This window comes from Prionailurus bengalensis, chromosome C1 (assembly GCF_016509475.1).
Source record: "Prionailurus bengalensis isolate Pbe53 chromosome C1, Fcat_Pben_1.1_paternal_pri, whole genome shotgun sequence".
Classification (NCBI taxonomy): domain Eukaryota; kingdom Metazoa; phylum Chordata; class Mammalia; order Carnivora; family Felidae; genus Prionailurus; species Prionailurus bengalensis.
This window is the reverse complement of record NC_057345.1, coordinates 4,596,887-4,618,296: the sequence shown is the minus strand read 5'-3', so window position 1 is coordinate 4,618,296 and position 21,410 is coordinate 4,596,887. Positions and strand designations below refer to the sequence as shown.

At 49.7% G+C, this 21,410-nt stretch overlaps 1 protein-coding gene across 6 annotated transcripts in view; it reads right to left on the bottom strand.

Moving 5' to 3' along the window:
• Nucleotides 1–21,410, bottom strand: part of CAMTA1 (calmodulin binding transcription activator 1) — an 857,550-nt gene that overhangs the window by 732,600 nt on the left and 103,540 nt on the right. The gene's annotated exons all lie outside the window — the stretch shown is intronic.

Sequence of the window (21,410 nt, the reverse complement as noted above, 5' to 3'; positions counted from 1 at the left end):
GCATTGGCACTCATGGCACTTGGGCTGGGTTCAGATCCCGCCTCTGTGATTTACCAGGGCTGTGCCACAGACAGACCACACAACCCCACTGAACCCAAACTTCCTCCCCTGCAAAGTGGGAACAGAAACACCTCCCCAGCTGCCCAACTGGGTAGTTGGGAGGATTCTGTGACACACGCGTGATGACCAGCAGTGGGCCCGGTTCAGTCCAGAGCAGCTAGGACAGAGTATCCCCCGTGAACTGGGGTCGAGTCTTCTATTGAAAAGGAGGCAGGGGGCACCTGGGTGGCTCAGTCGGTTAAGAGACTCTTGATCTCAGCTCAGGTCATGATCCCTCGGCTCCTGAGTTCAAGCCCCATGTTGGGCTCTGCACTCCCAAGCAGAATCCCATTCTCTGTCTCTCTGCCCCTCTCCCACTCTCACTCTCTCAAAATAAACAAATAAACTTAAAAAAGAAAAGAAAGGAAAGGAAAGGAAAGGAAAGGAAAGGAAAGGAAAGGAAAGGAAAGGAAAGGAAAGGAAAGGAAAGGAGGCAGAGGTGGGATATAAGGAAGGTGAAAGAAGGGGTCAGCCTGGGTGGGGGGAGACAAGCCCCGGGTAGAACCACCAGAAGAACCCTCCCCAGGTATATCCCCCCGCACTCCCCGCCCCCGAGCCCCCACACCATGCAGAGGGAGAGAGCCTCAGCGCAGCCACTCATCGAATGTACATTGTAAGTTTCTCTCCTATGGCAGCAGAAATACCAAGGTTATTCTGAAAAGTACTAAGAAATGTTAATTCCCGGGGGCTCTTTATGTAAAGATAACTAAAGTCAAGAGGCCAGAGTGGCCCCCAGGAGACAGGAAGAGAGACACGCTTTAATATTTCATTGGTGCCCCATTAGCAAGACAACACACGTTTTCACACTTGGTGACTTCTTGGGAATCATGTCTCATTCAGAAACAAACGGGGACACAACTGCTGCTTACCCTGCCGGCCTGCTAAGTATCCTGAGGCAGCCAGTCAGAAAGGACTTGACCTTCAGGGCTATGGCTACCCGACACAATGAACTCAAGAGTGCAAGACTTCTGGGTGCCTCCTACGAAACCTGCTAATCTGGGATCGAGAGCCAACCTGTTGAGCTGAAGGAGGCAAAACCTTCCTTACTCTTCTTAAGCCAGGCTCATACGGCTCGGCTCTCCAGGCCTGGCACAGTACAGCCCCCCACCAACCCGGGCATTCTGAAATCTGGGCCATCGGCGGTGGGGGGCAGGAAATGAGGAAGACGGGGGGATGGGATGTCCTTAGCTATCATTGTGCAAATCGTTGCCTCATTCATTTGCTCAACAAATACGTACCAGGCTCCCAGTGTGTGCCAGGAACGAGCCCGACACCCGGCTCAGGGCAGGGAGCATGCAGACCTCAAACAAGGAAGTGGAGGGAAATAATGAAGCTGTGAATTTATGTTCACGACAGACCCAAGAGGCAGGGCCACTGTGCCCACTTTCCAGACGAAAACACTCAGGGAAGTTAACTGCCTTCAGCAGCTCAGGACCACAGACTCACCTGCCTCCCCAGGCCGCTGGAGGCAGGGGCACGGCAAAGGGAGGGGCCTGGCCGCCCCTGTGGTACCTGGAGACAACAGGGCACCTGTGAAGACACGGAGCAGAGGGCCTTTGTTCTCTGGCTTCTAGACTTGTTACTCATGTCTCCTTCTCCGGATGGACAAGAATTGCCAACGGGCAGGACGACTGGCATGAAAAGTCAAAGGAAATGACAACAGGCAGTGTCCTCTCCCGCTCAAATGGGGCACCTTCATACAAAGTGGCCTCCTGGGCTCCTCAAGTCCCTCCTAGGACCGCCTCACAGAGCTGGACCGCAGGTCCTGGTCCTGAGCAGGAGTCATCATCCACATCCAGGGAGCAGAGGGCATCTGGCCTCCAGGGACACCCTCCCCAATTCCCTCTAATTTGGTCTATTAATTTAAAGCACAGGAAGCTGGCCAGGAGTGGTAGGCACAGGGGATGTCTGCGAGGATGTAATTAATGCAGCTGCTCCAAACGGAAGGTAACGCCTTGTCTCCTCATTAGCAGATGTACAGCAATTTAGCATGACATCCTGGAGGACAGCAATGGGGACACACAGCTCCCTTCAGGTCCGTGCCTCGCCCGCCACTTCAATTTCCTCACTGTTGGGCAATTACAAAGTGCTCCCAGCAGAAGGTTCCGAGCGGCCGGAAGCCAGCGCTGGAAAGGCCGGCAGCCCAGGAGCCAGGCCCAGAGCACCTCGGATTCGGCAACCACAGTTTCCCACACAGAGACCTAGAAGGTGACAGGAGAACCCACCTCCCTCTTTTAGGCATCTCCTCACTCGACATTCAGCAGGGGTTCCTGACCCTGTTTGCTGCGCTCTGTAAACACAGAAGGCACAGGATGGGCTGTGAGGACGTGATGACCTTCCCAAATCGTGACATGTCGGAGGCACACAAGGCATGCAGAGAGCTGTTTTCAACAGCTCAAGCACACATCAAGTCATATTAGCATTTTCCCTTCAAAAAAACAAGCCCAGCATTGTAAAAAAAAAAAAAAAAAAAAAAAAAAAAAAAAGCTTGCTTTTTCTTGCAAACCTCGGATGTTGCAGAAACATTTCGTAGAGAGGGTTAACCCTGCAGAGTGATGCTCTGGCCTGGGTCAAGAGAGACACACACAGGTTTTGGGCCACCCAGGCGATGACCCATGCAGAAGCTGGAAGGCGGCCAGGGGGGAAATGTTGCCCTCCTGGAGTCCTGAGATCGCAGCTCTTCTTTCCTACCCAGAGGTCACCTCTGGAAAGCCATGGCAGCTTTGGAACCACCTGGGTTGTAAACTTACTTATGACCCCACATAGGGAAGATAAACAAAGTGACCCCTTCAGCCACTACACAACCACCTGGGCCCTCCAACAGGTAACACAAGGCACGTGTGCAGCAAGGGCCTGTGGACCCCACGATCTCATCAATGTGCAGGTAAGGCCAAAGGCCAAAATGGGACCACTGCAGAATCCACCATGGCGCACTGAGAGAGGCCATGGGTTGGGGGTTGGTCTAGGCCGCTGGCACGAGAAAGGTGCTAAGTTAGTGCCATTCTCTCAAGAGCTGAGCCTGAAAATAGGACCTGGAAAGTTCACTGAGGGGTGGTTTTCACAAGTCTTTTTGTGCACACGGATTAAGCTTACCTGCTCATACTCAGAGATCACTCCAGCCTCACCAGCTTTTTAGACTAGAACCTTCTCCACCCCACGTGCTCTCTCCCTCTCCCACACATGTACGCCTCTGCCACATAGAGCCCAACCCCTTAGACATGTCAACCAGCCCCAGGGTCTGCTCTGGGGCTCACCTCAGGGTGGGGACCCCATTCACGTGACAACCCGCCCCCCACACACCCCGCCGCTGGAGATCCCTTGAGACCCAGCAGTCCGGAGATGGGCCTTTTTCTGGCTACAAATTTCCAGATGATGCCTATTCCCAACCCACCCTAAGGGGCCAGGAGCATTTCCTTGTGTGTTGTTTTTTGGGGAGTGCCCCGGAATGAAACAACTATGATTTTGCTTAGAAAGAACAGCTCTAGGGTTTTTTTCCAAACGCAGCCAGAACAGGAGGCGAAACTGACCTTTCACGTGTTTTTTGAATTAATTCAGAAATACTCTATCCAAATACAGAATATTAGGTGACTTTACTTCGTGTGCCCTTTCCTCTAAATTATTAAAAGTCCCAAGAATTCTCCAGTCTGCATCTAACATTTCAGATGACCAAAGCAGACAAATAAATTGAGTTTTCTCCTAAGGCAAGGCAATCTTTGTTTTCCTGAAGAGTAAAAAAGAATGTGGTGAGTCAGCCTGCTTAATCCTACCTGCCTCCATTGAAAAAATGGGAAAAGGATTATGATCTAAAATGACCAGGATGCTTGTGGTTATGATTGTACTTTACCATGTTATTTTTTGATTCAACGCCTTTTAATTAAATTTAAATTGATTGAGCAGTTTCAGTAATGATTTCTCAATGCTCATGTGCGATTCTGAAAATGACGGAATCTGGCTAAATTACTATTGCACACTTACCTGTCAATAACGACTCCTGTGAAAAACTGCACACTCAGGAACCGGGCGAAGACTGTCCCACTGAGCAGTGCGGGGGCGGGGGGGGGGGGGCTTGCAAAGCAAGGGACACTTTGGCACACAAGCCCCAGCCAGCTGTGCAGTTTGCTCTCACGATACCGGACCCCCAGCGCCTCATAAACAGGATTTTGGCAACGTTGAATCAGTGTATTTTTTTAAATTTTAGGTCCACCTTCCGATTCTCCACCCCAAGAAAATAAAATGACTGAGGACTATGGTTCACAATTATGAACCCCATGCCCAATCTGGAGCAGGGGGACAGGGCCACTGTCCTGAGAGGCCTGGATTTATGGAGGAGAATCAGGAGGTGAGCCAGTTGCCAAATTGCTGACACAAAAACCTTTTCTTGGGAAAAACACACTAAACTTTTACTTTAAATATGCTTCTTGAATATTCTAGCTTAGCATCTGCAATGAGCAGTGAACAGCGTCTCCTGTGCCAGGAAACAGATAAGCTGTGGGTGGAAGGCCTGGCTGGGGGGTGCAAGACGGAGGCCTGGCCATTGGTCTGCACGCCAACCAGGGCGGCAGGGCATCGTCGGCGGGCACGGGTGCCCACTCTGCACCGGGCTTGGAGGGCCAGGGGCCACAGTAATGGAGACGGCAAAAGCCCCTCCTTCCTGCCACAGGGGAGACAGAGGGTACACGGCGGCGGCAGCAGGGAGAGTGAGGGTGCTCGTCAGAGAGGGTGGGGGCAGAAGCCACGCGAACGGTGCATCTGAGCACAGCTGAGGGGAGAAACGGGTGAGAACAGTCTGGGGTTCCAGGGAGAAGGAACACGAAGTACACAGGCACGGGGTACGGGGGAGCTGTGAGCCAGACCGCCTGAGGCCTGGAAGTTACCGGCGGTCTCTGGACTTTACTGGAAGCGTGACGGGGTCTGAGCAGAGGGGCTGGCCACTCAGCCGGTCCCCAGGAGAGCTCTGACAAGCCAGGACCCACGTGCCCGAGGGCAGCCCTGGGGCAGTTGAGGACACTCCCAGCTCCCTCTGCCCAGACAAAAGGACGGCTCCAGCCCCTAGGGTGGCCACCCACACCGCCCTGTTGGGCTGGCCTCACAGACCCTTCGGTGTCTCACCAGGAAGAGACTGTCAAACCCAGGGACAGTGCAAGCTCGCTGTACAGCAGGAGGCGTGAGCCCTGGGAGGTGCCCTGGCGTGAGGGTCCCGGCGCGGCTCTTTGGAAGGAAGCCAGGACCCCCTCAGTTCCCTTCTGCGGCTCCGCCTTGCTCAGGAAGAGCTCCTTAACCACGCTGCCGAGACGGACTCTTGTCCTTTGAAATCTCTGCACCCCTCCCAGAAACATGGGGATGTGGGAAGGTACGAGGGGGCCACCGAGCCTGCAGGGCTAGCCCGTCGTGTGCCCTGACAGCAAGAGTCCCCGCAGGCCGGGGACCACGTCCCTGTATCTGTCCCAGAGCCCAGATGTCTGGCGACTCAGCAAATAGTGACTGTTGACGATGCTGCTCGAGCTCCAGGACACCCTAGAACTCTTACTGTCTCACCAATTCAAGGACACAGTGGAAACCACACACCGGATTTTTAAAAAGCAAACAAACTGAAAAGCAATTAGAACAGACAAATCACAAATATTTAAATATCGAGGCCCGAAACTGAAGTCTATCTTGACCCTGGATCTCCATTTCCTCTTCAGACCCAAGGGACCCTGCTGGACAACAGCGAGGCCGTGTCACAGGCACAGACAGCACCAGCAACTGCCTCCCAGGTGGGTCCTCAGCTGCCCGCAGCGGCTCAGGCAGCAAGGTTTTCAACTTCGCTAAAAGGAGTATTTTGATTTGCCGAAGAAACTTGCACTGGCCCCAGGCAAATAGCAACTGCAGGAGAGTATTTCATACAGCACCTTCCTCTCTCACTCCCTTTAGGGAAAGGACTGCTGTACTCAAAAGTGAGGGGGAGGGAAAATTAAATAAAAAATATATTTAAATAACAGCCACAGAGCAGCGATGGGATGCATGCATTTCTGAGCCAACTTCCCAAAACTCGTGCTGCTGTGATTTGCCTTTGAAGCAATCTCACTTTGCCTTCTGTTGCTTAAACAGTAATTATTAAAGGCATCAATTAAAGATGCCCAACTCTGCCGTCCCCATGGCCGCCGTCCCTGGCACGTCTCCCGCCCCGCCTGCGGCACCTGCCGCCACCCTTTTTTTCTGTGTCAGTGGGGTAGAACCGGTCCAGAATAAAGCCTCTGCTCTGGGTCCACATGCCACTTGATTTAAGGTCAGCAGAGGGATCGCCGCCCACCCACAGCCCTGCTGGGAGTGAGGAGGCTGGATCAGCCTTTTTGCCACCTACAATCAGCATCAGCAGCCCAGACACAGCGCGCGTATCCGGCACGGCAGACACGGTCCTCCGCTAGGCGCCCGGCAGCTCCGTCTCCTGTAGAAAGACCCTAGGCCGTAGGCTTCTCCCCGCCTTCCTCCCACCCCTCCCCAGGAACAGGAGAGCCCTGGGAGAGCCAGATCACCAGAACCATTTGGACAGGACATGGAAGAGGAAATCCCTCTTCTTGGCACAGCACTGGTCAGCTTCCAGGTCACAGAGTGGTCCCTCCTGGCTGGTCTGAAGAAACCGTGGGCCATTTCGGCCCACACTCCCAAGCAGGGAACGGGCTCCTGTGGCCAGAGCGTCGGCATTCAGCCCCGCCTCCCCTGGGGCACCTGGAGGAGCAGGGAGAGTGTGTGGGCGCACAGGTCCAGGGCAGGGATAGAAAGGCTGTCTGGCACCAGAGCACACACGTGAGAGATCCGGGTAGGATCCCCAAAATGTGGAGAGACAGACACATTCACAAACTAAGAAAGAAATATGCGAAGCGCCACACAAACCCAGAAGAGGGAACGCGTCATCCTGCTGAGGTACGGGGACAATACAGAGAGGAGGGAGCATTTAACTTATGGATGTTCCCACTACCCAGGTGCAGGAAGGACGTCATCCTAAGGAGCTGAGGCTTCATCCTGAAGAATAGCAGTAACTGCCTTCGGATGAAGGCACAAGTGGTTTGCAGGGAAAGGGAGATCAAGGCAGGGAGACCCAGGAATAGTCCAGGGGTTATGAGCGCCATGACCTCGTGGGGCAGTAGTTGGTTGGGAGAGACAGAAAAGACAGACAGAACCTGCCATTCAGATTCCAGGGCGCACCAGCGGGCATCGAGGAAGATGCCAGAGCCATGAGCCTGAGCCAGTGGTCTCAGGGGACACCCCAAAACAAAGGATCAGTAGGGGTAAAATGATAGATCTGGCTTGGGATGCAGTGACTTTGAAGTGTTCGGTATGCGACATGAAACTCAAGAGAGGGGTAGGGCCTGACGACCCAGATGTGGTGCCTGCCATGGGTGTAGAAGTGGACATCTAAGCCATCGGAACACAACACAGGCCAGAGTTCTTTTACGGAGGAAAAGAGGGCCAAGGACACAAATCTGCGGCACTGAAATCTCAAAAGATGGCCAGGAGGACAGCAAGGGCTGGGCAGCAAAGCAGGAGAGAAATGTGTCCACAGCCATGGGAGAGAAAGGCTTCTTTTTTTCCAAGAAGAAAAAGAAAGTCAACTTCAACGAATGTTGATCCAAGGAAGGATGAGGATGGAAACCCGGCCACAGGAGTTAGTAATAAGCATCCTCCGTGAACCCCAACATGAGAGTCTACTGAACGGGATGGGGGTGGGGGTGCCCAACTTCTGTGGTTGACGAGAGGTGGGAGGGGAAACGCAGAAAGAGTTGCAGGAAAGGCTTGAGAGAAACTTTATACAAAATGTGAGTAACGGCACATTTATGGGCAGAGAAGAGAACAACACAGAAGGGATATTCAGATACTTCTGACCCGGAAGAAGAGCACAAGCCACAGGTCATCTTGGAATTATCAACAGACTGGAGATGGCAGAAACCATGCCCACAGACGACACTGCCCACGGAGAGTGGAACAAGAGAAGAAAGACCAAAGCAAGAGCCCCGATGTCTGAAGCGAGCTAGAGCTCTTTTCCAACACCTAGTTCCACGCATCCAGCTCAGCCCACGGGGCTGTGATTCCAGCCACATTAGCTTCCAGATGGGGCTCCTTATGAGGAAGGCACGTGGGAAGTCTTCAAGTTCTCCTCCACACTGAGGGCCGATAAATGGTGAGCTGGTAAATAAAAGCAGACCCTGCAGGACACAGAGCCAAAAAACATGGGGTTACTTACCTGTCTCTTTGACATTCTGAAGCTCTGAGCCTGTCAAACCATGCAGTCGGAAGCTGAACCTTTCCCCCCACACCAGCGGGATACCGCATCATGTCAACAACACGGACCACATAGAAACGTGTGCTATGCAAAATGCACGCAGTGACGACCAAACAGAAACAGTAGTGTAAAAAAAAAGGATTCAATAACATGTCTATAAAACAGAGTTTAGAGAATTTTATTCAGTATAATTAACATCCAATAAAATGTACGGATCTGAATCTGTTTAACGTCTTAACGATGACATGTGCCCACACAATCACACCCTACGTTGGGGGTTAGGGTTCTTCCGTCACCCTACAAAGTTTCCTTGCTTTCTTTCCAGTTCCCTCCCCCACGCTGTGCACTCAAGAACCACTGTCCATCACCACAGAGTGGTTTCATAAAGTACGTACTTCTTTTGTTCTCGAGATCTAACCATACGGTTGTTATCAGCACTTCACTCTTTTTACTGTTCAGGAGTACTCCGCCGTGATAACAATGTGTTCATCCGTTTTTCAGAAGACGGGTGCTGGGGCTCTTTCCAGTTTGGGGCTTTATGTAAACATTCTTGTACAAGTCCTTTTGTGAACATATCCGGAAGCACCCTCTTATCCACGGGAGATTCGTTTCAAGATCCCCGGTGGATGCCTGAAACCACGGACAGTACTGAACCTGACATACACTATGTTTTTTCCTATAAATACATACCTGTGATAAAGTGTGTACATCAGGCACAGTAAGAGACTGACAACAATAACTAAGAAACTAGAACGATTATAACAATATACTGTAATAAAAGTTAGGGGACTGTGGTCTCCCTCTCACTGTACTCCCCCTTCTTCCTGGATGATGGGAGATGAAGGAGGTGAATGGCATGGGCAGGGGACAACGTGTTAGGCTACTACTGACCCTCTGATGTAAGCATCAGATGACGAGGGTCATCTGTTCCCAGTAACTGAAACTGCAGAAAGCAATCCTCGAGTAAGGGAGGATTACTGCATTTTCATTTCTCTAAGGTAAAAATACTCAAGGGCGGAACTGCCGGTTCACAACACAGATGTTCAATTTCATACTAAATGCCACACGGGTGTCCAAAGAAGCTGTGCCGTGTCATGCACCCACCAGCAACGTACGACGTGGCACCTAATGGTGTGAATTTGTGCCTCCCTTCCGAGGGCGGGGGTGTTAAGCACCTCTCCATATGTTAACCGGCCATTCATAGACCTTCTCTCGTGAAGGACCCCGTTCTAAGTGTCCCGGTCTACATATTCTGACAAACATGTACAGTTGTGCAACCACGACCACGTCATCGAGACAGAGGAAAGTTCCCTTTGCCCATCCATAGTCAACTCAGCCCCACTTCCAACCCCAGCAACCACTGAACTGTTCTCTTTCCACGTACTTGTACCTCTTCCAGAATGTCCTATAAACGGCATCAGGCGGTATGCAGCCTTCTGAGTCGCTTTCTTTTCACTAAGCATTAGGCAAGCGGGATTCATCCACCCTGTATCAGTTTGCTTCTTCCCACTGCTGAGTAGTGCTCCATCGAGCTCACGGAGCACTGTGACCATGGAGCGACGCTGGGTTTCCCACTCTGGGATGTCATGAATAAAGCCACCGCTCACACACAAGGTTGTGTATGGACATAGCCTCTCATTCTCTTAGGTAAATGCCTCCAAGTGAAACTTCTGGGTCAGACTGGAAGTACGGAGTGAAGACTTCTAAGTGCAGATTTAGAGAAAACTACCAAATTTCTTTCCAAAATGTCTGCATCATTCTGCCCTCCCACCGGCAAGGTAGGAGGGCTGGAATTACCAAGGTTTTTGTTGTTTGGAAAACATTCTAATAGGTGTGGACTAGTATCTCACCGCAGCTTGTACCTTCATTTCCCTGGTAACTGTGACCCCAAATGTATTTCACATGCTCAGCTGTCATCTGTGTATCTTAACGTGTCTACTCAAATCTCTTGCAGGTTTTTAGGTTGGCCATTTTAAGGACTCACGGTACTGAGTTTTAAATGTTCTTCATACATTCAGGATGCGAGTTCTTTATTAGACATATGCCGTGCATACACATCCTCCCCGTCTGTGGCCTGCAGTATCATTCTCTTATCAGTGTCTTTGGAAGAACAGAACTTTTGTGTGTTTTTTTATATTTTTTTTAACGTTTATTTATATTTAACGGAGAGAGAGTGTACATGAGCGGGGGGGGGGGGGGGGGGGGGGCGGGAGCAGATAGAGAGGGAGAAACAGAATCTGAAGCAGGCAGCTGAGCTGAGCTGTCAGCACAGAGCCCGACGCAGGGCTCGAACTCACCAGCTGAGAGATCATGACCTGAGCCAAAGTTGGACGCTCAACTCACTGAGCCACCCAGGCGCCCCAGAAGAACAGAACGTTTAAAATTTTTTTTAATTTTTTTTTCAACATTTTTATTTATTTTTGGGACAGAGAGAGACAGAGCATGAATGGGGGAGGGGCAGAGAGAGAGGGAGACACAGAATCGGAAACAGGCTCCAGGCTCCGAGCCATCAGCCCAGAGCCTGACACGGGGCTCAAACTCACGGACCGCGAGATCGTGACCTGGCTGAAGTCGGACACTTAACCGACTGCGCCACCCAGGCGCCCCAAGAACGTTTAAAATTTTGATAAAGTATGAAAATATGTTTTCTCTCATAGATTGTGCTTTTAGTATGTAAGTAATCTCTGCTTATTCCAGGGTCACAAAAACTTTCTCCTGTGTTTTCTTCTAGAAGTTTTATAAATGTGTTAGACTCTAAACTTAGATCTATCATCCATTTTGAGTGAATTTTTGTACATGGGACCAGGTACGGGCCAAGGTTCATGTTGTTTACATAGATGTCCAGTTGGTTCCGATTGCCATTTGTTTAAAAGACCATCCTTTCTCCAATGACTTGCCTTGTGCCCTTGTCAAAAATCAACTGCCCCTGTACGCGTGGGTCTATTTCTGGCCTCTCTCTTCTGCCCCACTGCTCTGTGTGTCTATCTCTTTGCAATACCCCACGGATTGATTCTTGTAGCTTTATAAGAAGCTTTTCTGACTTCCAAGAAAACCGGACAATGAAATCTTGTAGTATTTTTCTTTTTTAACACCGATTTGGCTTATTCTAGGTCCTCTGCATTTCCACGTAAACCTTACAATCACCTTGTCTACATTTTGACTAGGATGGTGCCGAATCCCTACTTCAGCTTAGGGAAAACAGGCAGGCATCTTAACAATATCGAGTCTTTCAAGCCACAGTACGGCCTCCATCCGCTCAGGGCATCTCTCGCTTCCCTCAGCCCCATGTGCCGGCTTTCAGGGCAGAAGTCGGACACGCATTCTTGGTGTTTTGCACTGGGTGTTTCTAAAGCTACTGCCGATGATACTAATTTTTTAACGTCACCTTTTGCTCCTATACAGAAATACAGTTGACTCTGTATCTTGTATCTTGTTGAATTCACATATTCTTATAGGTGGATCTTTTTCATAATCATACTGTTTACAAATAAAAGTTAACTTCTGGAGTTAGGTTAACCTGACTGAGACTCTAGAAGATAGGTGCCTTTCAATGATTAGAAAGTGCCCAAACTTTCGGGGGGGTCGGGGGGAACCTGCAAGAAATTCCCTTTAACTGCACAAGTTCAGAGGACAGCATTTTTACCTCATACCCTCTTACAAGGGGTGGCGGAGTCCCCATCAGGGGACCACAGTGGCGGTGACAGACACAGCTCCCCTCCCCACACACCTCCTCCGGTGCGGCACCAGGGCTGACGGCTCGCCCGAAGGAGCCAGTGGGCCAGGGAGGGAAGCGGCCTTCCCGTGCGTCTCCGCCCTCTGTCACCCGGAGAGTCCCCGCAGTCCGCTGCCAGTACGCTCTCTCCCGGCCTGGTAAGCAGACTTGGGGTTCCACCTGTGACTTTTCAAAGGGTACTCGATTCCGTCTTTGAAAGAGCTCCGGGAAGTGGGGCTGCAAATAGCATTTTTCCCAGCGCACAAGAGGCACACGAAAAGGTCTCAATTGCAGGACACCGACAGTCCGACAATACCAAACACGAAACAGGGCCTGCAATGCAACACCCAAAGCCCCTGGTTTAACGGGGAGGCAGCACCAAGTTCTCCAAGTTCATGGCTCAATTACTGAAGTACACAGAAACAAGGAACAGATCACCTGATGAAAGTCTTGACAGGGGCTTGCGTTTAAAATGTACTTCTGGGAGCGCCTGAGTGGCTCGGTCGGTTAAGCATCTGACTTTGGCTCAGGTCATGATCTCACGGTCCGTGAGTTCAAGCCCTGCGTCAGGCTCTGTGCTGACAGCTCAGAGCCTGGAGCCTGTTTTAGATTCTGTGTCTCCCTCTCTCTGACCCCCCCCCCCCCCCCCCCGTTCATGCTCTGTCTCTCTCTGTCTCAAAAATAAACGTTAAAAAAAAATTTTTTTTTAATAAAAAATAAAAAAATAAAATGTACTTCTGCCACCATCTGATTTTTCTCCGTCCTGTAACTTTCTGTAATTTGACTAAGGTCTGCAGGCACATCTGTGGGATCGACTGCTAGGATCAGTTTGAAGCTTGTTCCTGCCTCCATCACAAAAGCCAAGTAATAATTTTCACACTACTGTTTCCGGCCAGTGGTTTCCGACACGACTTCTTTATTAGGAGGTGGTGAAACCACATATGAGTGTGCGTTTGTGTGTGTGTGTGTGTGTGTGTTATATATATATATATATATATATATATATATATATATATATAATTTTTTAACAGAGAAATAACTCCAGAGCACTCTGCTGCCATTCTATCAAATGCAAGGCAAGTGATTGCTGAGTTCCCAATTATGTTCAACCTTAAATCACACTGTTTGGTCTGGTTGTATATCCAGCCCTACAGGGAGTTGTGCGAAGGCATATATTTGGCAAGCTTTCAAACCACAGCTACAAAACATGTGCTGAAGAAAATGATTCAAAATATTAAGAAAGCAGTCATTTATTTTCGAAAGCCTGTTCACGTGAGACAATAAGCTGCTTCCCAGAATAGGCTCCATCCATCAGGAAAACACTAGAACCCAGCACAGGCTGGCTGGAGTCTGCCTCTCAGCCATCATATTGCTGTGATTATTATTCATCATCCGGGGTGCATCACAGACGGATAGGCACGCTGGGCACCCTTCCGTGGTGACAGCAAACGCTCCCCGACCCTGGAGAAGCACCCACAGTGCCGATGACCTCTCGGGCCCTATAGGACTACCCGGTTGGCCCTACATATCCAGGTGAGGGCAAGCTGTGGGCACCTAGGCACAGGAAGGGGATGGAAGGCAGGAGAACCTTGGTGCCCGGTCCAGGTCAACCGCTTCTCCGTTATAAAGAGACAGTTCAAACAAACCAGGGGATCCATGTCAACCAGGTGCCTGTTTGGAGGTCCGCTATGTGACGAGAGGCTTAGAAGTCCTTCTGGGAATCAAGCCGGCTGAGCCAGCTAAGCTTGGCCAGCTGAAGCAAAAAAGGAGATTCCACTTGAGACGAGAGTTAGGAAAATCCCTTTCCAGTGTCTTTCCCGCACTCTTCCCTGGAGACTGTGTGTACCATCCTGAGGGGCTGGCTCGCAAGCCCAGTGCCACCCAGGGGGGGGACCACTCCCAACTCCTAGCGCCTTCTCTCACCATCTACAAGCTTTAACTTGTCTGCTAAAGGACATAATGTATAAGCCTCTCCTGCCATCACTACAACCCAAGGAATGGGCAAAAACGTGAATCTTATAAAGTATACATAGTAATTAGTTTTCTCTAAGTCAGGACACAATGAAATTTAACAAATATTTAAGTTTCTCAACCAACTCGAAACACTGGATGAGTCCAACACCATCAGACAAGGAATTTAAAACTGCGCTTCAGCGGGTGAACCACTGGAATCTCAACTTTCCCAGGGCAACAACTGGATTTGTGGGGCTCTTCAGGTACCACTAGCGATGGTCTGCAATGCAGAGGGAAGTTATAGACAGCCGGTTGGCCAGAAGTTTCTGCAAATACCTTGGCCGTGAAAGAAAGACCAGAAAAAGAAAACCAAGCAGTTTGTGGGCAGGAAACCCTTCTTGCTTTCTTAAGGCTGGGAAAGGAGACGGGAGCCATAGTAAATGGGTGCTTTTCCCTTGCTGACACGCGGTGCCAGTAAAGCACAGCCAGGATGCCCTTCCAGAGGGGCAACCTCCCTTCCCGGGGCTGGACCGGGGCACCCTGTTTCACTCCCAAACAATTAAATAACGACCACCATCTACACCGAGTGGGTGTCACACACACTGTCATGTGGCTGCACACACGGATTTCTAATAATCCACGTGGGAAAGTCATCACTCTTCAAATACTTACCAGCAACATTGGCCACTAGCAGCCAGAGATGTAGGGGAGTATGTTTAGAATATTCAGCTGACTAAGCCAGCACCTTAACTTCAAAAGCAATCGACCAAAAGGGCCCAATCAGAAAAGTGATACAATTCAGGGGTACGCGGACGGTAGCCTCTCACAGGGTCTGTTCTGGAGGAAAATGGCTCCCAGTAAAGACAGGCTTATGAGTTCCAGTAACTAGGAAACCAATGACTGGTACCTTCTCCCACGCATGCACTGGTCCACCAGCTCGGCAGCACGGGTTGTGCCGTGGTTGCCCTGCTGTGGTTGCCCACGTCTTACGTACGGGACCCTCCGTAAACAGGTCCAAACCTCTTTTCCAGCCCTGTCTTGCCACCTCCATTTCACACATGTCACTCTTGAGCGGGCCAGGCCCTTTCTGGACTCTGCCTGGCCTCGTTCTGTTTGTTCCCTCTAGCTCAAGCCTGTTCTCTAGCCAGGCAGGCAGGGGACCAGGCCGTCAAGGCACCTTGCGTGGGTGGCACTACGCTCCAGTCACGCACGAGAAGAAGGGATTCACTTAGTTCCAATCTAACGAGCTGATGCTCAATCAGAAGCAATGTAAAAGCTCCAGCTCAAGCGCTCTGTCCCTCGGTCTCAGTTGTAAGAAGGTTTCACAATAAAATCACTGAGAAGTTAGTGTTTTTACTACAACAATCCAACACTGTAATAGCGTCCCGGTAAAGACAGCGGCAAGAATGGAAAGTTGCACAGGGGAGCGTTTGCTAAGCAGACAGGTCTCCCGAGGTCTACAACCCAGTCCCCAGCTGGCATATCTGAGACCAAAGGAAATACTTTGACAGACGGCTTCAGTGGCAGATGATGTCTGAGATGCCACGAGTTGGAAATGAGATTCTTTTCTTCTCTAAGAAAGCTGAACGCACAAGGTTCAATGAACTACTTCTCTCATCAACTTCCCAGGTATCCGTAGCCTCCCTACATTTACCTCCTAAAAACCTGAGGTACAGCCAAGAGGAAAACCAAGGAAGCTAAAAGCTACTCACCAAAGTCTAGACTTCTGCAAACGCTGGTGCCTTAGGAGATCTGTCCCTAACCCCAAAAAGAACGTTGAACGTAGAAAGTGCTCATAAGAAAGATGCCACAGGAGCAATCACAGAAAATGAGGTCTGGTTCTCAAGCGGGTGTGGGGGAATTCAAATTCGGTCTCTGGCAAAGTCCGCCAGTGCTGTGCCCCTCCCCAGGCCAGGAGGAAAACCATTACTGCTGGGCTCCCACTGAACCAAGGACACTGGGGACACTGACTTTCCATCTCACTCAGGGAGCCATGCGAGTGAGGGCCCTGAACGTCCTGGGACACGGGCTGATTCTGTTTAAATACAGCCATTCTCTGAATCTCCCAAATGTCAACTTCCGATGCCAAAGTGTACGGTTTAGACAGGTGTTTCCCAAACAGCTCCCAAAACCACCCGGGGACAAGGACGTCAGGACTGGCCTTCTAGGTGCCCAGTCCCACCAGTGTGTGGCCTTCTCCTTGGACAGGAGAGCTCTCCAGGGCTCCTCTCCTGCAATCAGTGACAATCTGTACACTCACGGGCACTTGTAGCTGCTGAGAATACAGCTGGAGAGACGGACAAGGTCCCTGCCCTAAAAGAGCTCACATCCCAGTAGGGCGGGGAGGAGACCAGGAAAAGGGAAAGGAAGAAACAGAAAATTTCAGACTGTAAGACAGGCTATGAAAAAAATAAATAAATAACCAGGTGACAGAGCTACTAGGGGTTGGCTGTCTGGGAAGGACCTCCCCGAGGAGACGACGTCTGAGGTTAAGACCTGAGTGGCATGGAGAAGCCAGCACACAAACGTGGGGTAGGAGGGGACAGCACTCCACGCAGAGGAAACTGCTCACGCAAAGAAGCACGCCTGGTGTGTTCCAGCTACGGGAAGGGTCGATGTGTCCAGAAGGAAAAGCAAACGGTAGGGACCGAGCACGGCAGGGACCAGAACACACGGCACTCCGTGTGGGTACTCCAAATGGGTAGAGGGTCACTGTAGGGTTTTTAAGCAAGCTGGTGAGCTCACCCCAGTTATCTCTTTACTCGATCACCCTGGCCCCTGCACAGGGAGCAAGACTGGCGACAGGAGTCCAAACAGGAAGGGGTGATGGATGTGCGGGCAAAGAAAACGAGGGCAGCCCGGACTCTGGAGGTAGCTGTAGAGATGACTACAGCAGGATCCACCTTAGAAGGTGGAAAGAACTTACAGGTGGATTCCACGTCTGGCAGAGAAAAAAGGGCAGAATCAAGGACACGCCTGAGCTTCTGGCTTGATGTACTGCTCAACTCGTACGAGGCATCGCTGGTCTTTATTCTCACAAATATCCTTCCACGCTCTTTTCACCGACACTGAACTTCGACCTCCCCAGACACCTTTATAAGTGGACAGAGAACACTGTACGTTCTCTAAAACTGGGAAGCCGATTTAGAGACGAATACTTACAACCCTGCTTCCGACCGCAAGGTCTGTTAAGTTCGGCCGAAGGGACAGCTGACGAGCGTCTATAAGCAGCCGCGTGAGCTACCTGCCTCCTCCCGTGACATCACCCTCCCTACTGAAAGGTTTCATTTTCCTGGCTTTGCAGAGGCCCTCCCTCCATCTGAAGCAGCTGCTCACAGAGCATTTCAGCTTCCTTTCACCAGGCTTTTTTAAACAGATACTTTTTCTACCCGGAGTTTGTCACCATTTAAAATGTTGTGCTAGTTAGCAGTAATTATGTAAATGCAAGCAGCCATTTCTATTTTTAAAAGGGAACCCCATTTAGCATTCTTACATCCTGAAATGTTTAAAATAGCTAGTCCAGTGATGTTTTCACTTTATCCAAACTGTTTGTGTGGATTTAAATACAGGTTCAGCCGAAACCAAAGCAAGTCAAACATTTACTTTCTATTAAACATCTAAATCAGAAGATTAAAAACCTATTTCACATTTAACAGAAAGAAGCCGTCAAATCAGCAGAGCAACAGCGGCTTCCCCGCATTTACTGCCAAGCTGGGCTGATGTCTGAGAGGTAATCAATTTAGGAAGGGAGGGAGGGATTTCTTTAAACTCTTCAAAAAGGGAAAAATACATTTGAGCAAATCTTTTAATTATAGTATCTTCCTAAGAACCTGCAAAGCCTTTATTCTTTCCAAACTTAATGCTTTGTAAAGGCAACTCTTGCCCCTTAATTCCACATGAAATATTCAGTATAGCATAATTAAATTTTATTCCATGCTATTTTTATTGGGCTCACAGAAATAGAGGGTGGCATCATCTCTGAAACAAACTTCCCGGCAGCTTCGCATTCACTGCGAACGGGTGGTTCTGAAAATTGAACTTAAGATACAAAACCTACTCCAAATGGCAGTTTCAGCCCCAGACAGATGGGTGGGTATTAAAAAGATGGGCTCATTCGTATGTCGCAACCACAGCCTTTGAATAAACAACTGCCCCAGTTCTCCACTTCCTTCCCTGAGTTTAGCACGAGGTGCCTCTGGGCACGGATCTTAACTTTCAACAACTCCTTCAAAGACAGGAGCCTGTCTGATTTTTCACTGTAAATCTATCTGGTGGGGAAAGAAAAGAGGACGGAGAGAGACAAGGAAAGAAGTGCCCTATGGCTGAAAGAAACTTATAATCTGAATAAATATTTGGATGACGGGATGGTTTGTGGGGGGCGGGCTTCATGTTTTTGGTCATTATTGTAAATTATACAACCAAAGTCTCACTCCTCTTTCTAGTCAATGTCAGAAAACCACGAGTGAACACAAAACGTCCCCTTCTCAGACTGGCGGCCCAGGTTACAGACCCACCACTCACAGAGAAGGTCGAGTGGTAAGCATCTCGGGCGACCCACAGCCAAGCCCATCAGCAGGGGAAAGCCCTGCAGCCCCCAGTCTAACCTTCTCGGGATCCGGTCCCACGGCACTCCCCCTGACGGGACATGGCCTGGTGTGACAGTCCACTCCCCCACGACGTGCCCACAAAGCTAAAACTTCATCTTCAATTCTGCTAACGTATCAGCAGGGACGACGACCTCAGATCGAGGATCACCCAACCTCTCTGTCCAGCCGGACAGCCCCATCTGTTTTACCACTCCCTCAAAAGCGCCAAGTTCAAGAGGACAACCAAAACAACAGCAAAGATTTCTCCCACGTGACATCTGGAACTGCTGTAAGGGAGCACCACAACCACTCAAAGATGGTTCTTTAATGAGACTCTGAGAACTTGAAAAGATTAAAATATATCTTAATTCGTAAGAATTAACCTGACTTTGGCTTTGTAGTTTGGTCTAGGTTATTGATTAAAACGACGACAACACAAAAGAAAAACTACCCACCAAAGTCACCGAAGTGGTGAGACTTAACTGCCCAGGAGTGACTGCCACTACAGCCACCAGCACCCGGGTTCCTCTAAACTCATGGCGTCAGAGAGGTTAAACGAGGTGCTGTTGGAAATAGAGACCTAACCAAAACCCAAATGACAACAAAATTAAATTTTATACCACAGAAACAGAAATTAGAATTTATATAAAAGTATCTACTCCCACCATATCTGCCAAATGTTCTTCTTAGGAGACTCATTTCTATTTTCTGATTAGATCTAAATGTTTAAATAATATGTACTGTTGGCTTTTCAAGAACCTGGTCCATTGACTACTGCTTCAAACTATATCGCCTTGTTACTCAAATATCTCCATGGCTCTTGTAAAAACAAAAACGTCCCATGTGTCTTGAATGCCAAGGTTACCTCCAGCAAGATAAGCAGCCCCAAGATCACAAACAGGACGCCACCTCAGGGGGGGCTACAGGTATACCAGAGCCTGAGGATGCTCGCTCTCTGCACAGACAGGGACTGCCCCTGAAGGCACCGGATGGGGAGATTCTGTTAAATCAAGCCTAACAATGCTGATCTGATCACATCCAGGAAGGATCTGGGTTGAAGCAAAATATGAAAATTGTCAATTAGGCATCAGAAAAAGCGTTGTGCGTGTTAGAAACACAAATAGGCTAACTGGGGTAGAATTTAGCCAACATAAAGGAGGGAAAAAAGCATTTCCAAAGCCACATTACTGCACGAGTGCTGGGGGAGGGTCCGGGCGAGAGGGGTTCAGCAGCCTGCAGAAAGGCTCTAATGCACTCGGGTTCTCACTCTTCCTAGGTGGCCTCCATCAGGTCCCGCCCTGGCCTCCCTGACTTTACCCAGTTTCGTGAAAAGGGAGTGACAAAGCCCTCCCTGCCTATCTCTCGGGGTGGTTAAGAAACTAAATGAGACGTGTCTGTGAAATCATTTTCTTAAACTGTAAAGGCATATATGACGTGAGCGGCTACTAGTTTTCATATGCTAAATATAGGCTGTGTCTATATTAAAACCAGCCGGTGGGCTTTTAAGTAGAAAGTCTAGTCAGTTCTTTCTGTATTTCTAAATGTAAGAAGAGTTGTTGGAATTTGGGAGTTTTCTGGGAAATGGACATGCTTCTACCTTGACGTAAACTGTGACGGTGGGAGACGTGGCTCAGAGTGTCAACGCGTCTCGGTGACATACCGACACCAACAGCCTGCCTCTTCTCCCCTGTGGGTGCACAGCTCGTTAAACAGGGAACTATCTAGGTGTTAAGATCCTGGAAAATCAAAGACCACTCCAGTGTCCAGTGGCCACAGACAGGGACCAAAGTAAAAACAGAAGGATGATCTAGAATCAAAGGCCACATCTACAGTGGAATTCGGGGACTCGAGGCAAACATCTCAGCCTTAGCCACGTGCTAAATTGGCACTTAAAGCCAAATGTGATCAAAGTTCACAGGGATCATATATGAAAAGTTATCAGGAAAACTCAAGAGTGTCAAAGCGAGGCTCGCAGGAGAAACCAGATACGGGGAACACGCGACCTCTGTACCACCTCTGCAACTTAGCTGATACTCTAAAATTACTCCAAGATTAAAAGTTTATCTTTTAAATTATCTTTTCCATTAAAAGGGAGGGAAGGAGCTTGCTTTGGGGGAAGAGAAAGAAAGGAACATGTTACATGATTGCAACCTGCACAAAGTTTAAGACTTTCTCACATAGAAACTCGTTTCCACGCCACAACTATCTCCTGACAGTAGGTTCGAAGCAGCAGCAGCACTATTTCACGGCTAAAGAAACTCCTAAAAGATGGAGCCACTGTCCCAGGGTCCCACAGCTTTTCAGAGGTGGAGGTGGGATGCTATACCTGGTCTGCCTGACCCCAACGCCCGACGAGGAACCCGGTGTGGCCGAAGGACCCAGGTGGGAAAGGCGGCGCTGCCCTCTAGGGAGGATTAAAATGGACGAGGAGGGCCCACTGACTTCTAACCCACCGGCCAGGTTTGTCTCGAGGGTACCAGTGAGTCAGCCAAAGGCCAGCAATCCACCAAGTGACACAGTCTCCTCTCCAAAAGGCAAATTAAGAGATGCATCCCCCTCGGAGAATCTCAACGTTGGTAAACCTCACAGTGAGTTCACCTGAAAGTCCTCTCACCCAGAAATGCATCATAACCTAGGCTGCTAAAGACGACTCCGTGTAAGCTTAGCTAGCTGTTCCCAGTCAACTCCCGGGCCACGCCTCACCGGAGGTCACTGCCAAGCACCCGACACGTGAACAGTAAGTGACAGACAGGCACAAACCAACCACCATGGGCCTTTTCAAAACCCACTCAGAAAAGAA